At 39.1% G+C, this 3,411-nt stretch overlaps 1 pseudogene; it reads left to right on the top strand.

Moving 5' to 3' along the window:
* The first annotated feature begins 3,122 nt into the window (after positions 1-3,122).
* LOC127629396 (uncharacterized) lies at positions 3,123-3,241 on the top strand (annotated as a pseudogene).
* The last annotated feature ends 170 nt before the right edge of the window (positions 3,242-3,411 follow it).

Genomic DNA, 3,411 nt, shown 5'->3' with positions numbered 1-3,411 from the left:
TGCTAATGTCCACACGATGGCGTACTTGCGCAGGCGCAAGATGACGTCATGGGGTGGGAGTAACTTGAGAACTAATCAAGCACTTACAGGCTGCCCTCTAGTGTTTGTCTCGTGAATAACACTCCCGTGTGATGTCAAATCAAGGAGAGAGTTCTCATGCTTGGATTTTCTGCAAAATCACAATTATTCAATTGAAACCTCGGCGGGTCTGTTTTTTTCTTTCTGGTGCTATGCTTAACATACACGGCGTGGCAGATTCTTTTTTCCTGCACTACGAGTAAATGTGGACAACAGGAATTGTACGTCTGTGTTCGGCTCCCATACACATTAGAAATATAGCACTTATTCAAAATGTATTAGGTTTTCGATTGATTAGCTACGTCAATGTAAACCAGGAGTAATTTTATAACGTTTATAATCTCAGGCCTTACTAAGATGAGAAAAGGAGCATCGCTTCCCTCAATCTTCTATCACCCCGACAGAAGAACATCGTTCTGAACAGGGGGTTTTGTAATATTAAAATATAGCGCGTCTTCACAGAAGCAATTTTACTATTATGAACTGCAGTTTACTTTATCAATCAACAGTGGCACCAAATGTTTAGACATTATTTAGCAACTTGTTAATCATGCTGAACTGAGACGGGCTTTTTGTGCCTTTCAGTTCGGAGCGTTCGCGTGCAAAATTAACAACAAAAATACACAAAATTGACAATGCATTCGTTCACAAAACAAAGCTTAAAATGTGCCCGCATCATTCTCCACCATTATATGTAGGGTATCCAGATCAGGTTTGGGGAAATGTATAATTAATTTCAATGATCGTAATCAATGATTAATCATACGATTTGACCCGGATACCAATACATGTAAAAACGCCCCAAAAAGGGCTTATATAGTCCAGGAGTCTGCTTCAAATATATATAGATAATTAAACCCAACGAATTATAATTAATTAGGAATATACATTATATGCAGACAGTCTATATTAATTTAATTAAACCCCCAATGGAATTGACCCGTGAGGCTACACGAACCAGTCAGTTCGGTCCAGCTGAACAGCTTTGCTAAATATTTCTGATCAATTCCCTTGAAGGTTTATTCTTAGTTATAAGCATACTCATCAAAGCACGTTAACTTACTTTGATAATATCAGCTCGTAGCTTAAAATCGCACATAAAAGAGGCTTTGTTTTATGATCAACAAGCACAGACAATCAAGCATATAATTGGGTTTAATACAAGGAACTAGAATATATCACTACACTTGACAAACAGACACTTAACATGTAACATAAAATAAACATAAGATAAACAGAGTAGAAGCAATAAGGAAAATAAAGAGATTATTAAGGATAGCAACTTATTATAACAGTTAACCCTTAAGAGCCAGCAAATGGAATTACACACTTTAACGCGTTTGGATTTCAGATGAAATAATACTTGCGCAAGGGACTTTTGTGTGCAGCTGAGCAAGATTGAAGAGAGAGTTGAAGGGTTGTTCCGAGAAGTTCGAAAGCGTCTTTGAGGGTGACTGTTGAATAGTTGACGAGGGTTCCGGATGTTGCAGAGGATCGGGAGAAGAAGTGAGAGATGTAAGATGGCTTGAAGAGATCCGGGAGAAGTCCAAGGGAGGTCCAGAAGTGAAGTGGGGAAGTTGGGAGCAGCCAAGAAGACGAGAAGATAAGAGTTGAAGTGTTCAGCAGAAGAGGGTTGAAGTAAGAGTTGAAAAGGAAGAGAGAGAACCAAGAGAGAGAGGAGCAATTTATAACCTTAGAAAACATGTCCCACCTCTCATTGGCTCGACCAATAAGAAGGGTGGAAGTTCCAGGCGGGAATTTGGTTTATTGCCCTTTGTTCTCAGGTTGCTCATTGCATGTGCACCCTGGAGGGGTGGTAGCTGATGAAGAAACTAGAAAATATTCTTGTAGTACTATGTTGTTGTTATCGACATATCATGTACACAGTCATTTCAATCTTCAAAATACCAAGTTATAGAGACCAAACATGACACACATATGATTTCGGTTAACCATAGTATGCAAAGTCTGAAACATTAACCCATTAGAGTTTGCAAGAATAACACAGACAAAACAACATTTAAGGGAAATCGTGAGATGGCACATTAGATACATGTCAATACATTTATCCCATGGATAGAATATATATAGGATATATGGGATTAAAAAGGCTTCATTTCTCCTTCTCAGTAAGGACTGAGTGAGCGTCAGCCCTCTCTAACATTCCTTTGGAGGTCGTAAAATTCTCCTTTCTTTGGGCAGGAGAATGATTCCTTTGTCCCGTCAAGGCTCATTTGCATGTTTATGACCGGGTTTATGACGGTAAGAGATTTGGGCTGAATGACTCAAAAGATGGTAAACATAGCCAAAATACCATTCTAAGGTGATCTTATATTTATTTTCAGCTAGGACAAATTGTAAGGTGTAATTTGATACCAAGAAAGATGTACTTGGTACACTTAGACGTGGATATACACTGTTAGGCTATTAAATATAAGATCACCTTATTAACTATAACAGGTTTTACTACACTACTAAACTAATTTCAACTAGTTTTGATCTATCATCAGACAAATAAACACACAGGGATTAAAACATATTTCATTAGACATACATTTCTAAGTTTAAAACTGAAAAACACACACACACACACATTTTTACGTTCAAGATCTCACATGGTAAAGCATGCGGTGTGAGGCGAGTCATATGGGAAAGGGGGGGCTTAGCAGTCACGAGGATTTCCTGTCAATAGTTCCTTGTCTCTTTGTCAATAGCGCATTGTGCTGTGGAGACTAGTCGGCGCTATTGCAGTAATTAGGGGAGTTTTAACAGTGGGTTCTTTATTGTTCGGGACCGGCTAAGTTAATGATTATCCTTCACTGATTCCTCCAGACGCTACACTACTGTGAAATTGAATGAATAGAGAGGAGGCACTTACCTTTTTAAAAAGAGAATTAAATAAAAATAGACAATGTCTGAGAGGAAATGGCCTGTTGTCTCTTTTTTAGAGCTGCAGTACAAGACATATTTTAATGATGGGAGAGCAGCATAAGGATAAGTGCAGTGCGCTTGCTTTAAATGGCCTGCTGGTAGCCGCAGCACTTGCTTACGGCCATACCACCCTGTGCAGGCCCGAACTTGTCTGATATCGGAAGCCAAACAGGGCTGGGCCTGGTTAGTACTTGGATGGGAGACTTCCTGGGAATACCAGGTGCTGTAAGATTTTGCTTTTCCTTGTTTGTTTTAACTCATACACTCCCCCTGTCTCAATTGGGATTTATTTATTTATCCTTGGAAATTGGTTGTTTGATTGATTTTCTTTCATTTAGCTTTCTCTGTGGCAAAGGACAGCCTGCTCATTTATCTTGCCTCCATCAGAAAGCAGTAGAGGGT

This window comes from Xyrauchen texanus, chromosome 35, assembly GCF_025860055.1.
Source record: "Xyrauchen texanus isolate HMW12.3.18 chromosome 35, RBS_HiC_50CHRs, whole genome shotgun sequence".
NCBI lineage: Eukaryota > Metazoa > Chordata > Actinopteri > Cypriniformes > Catostomidae > Xyrauchen > Xyrauchen texanus.
Note: the sequence above shows the minus strand (reverse complement) of the source record. Positions and strands in the feature narration are given on the sequence as shown.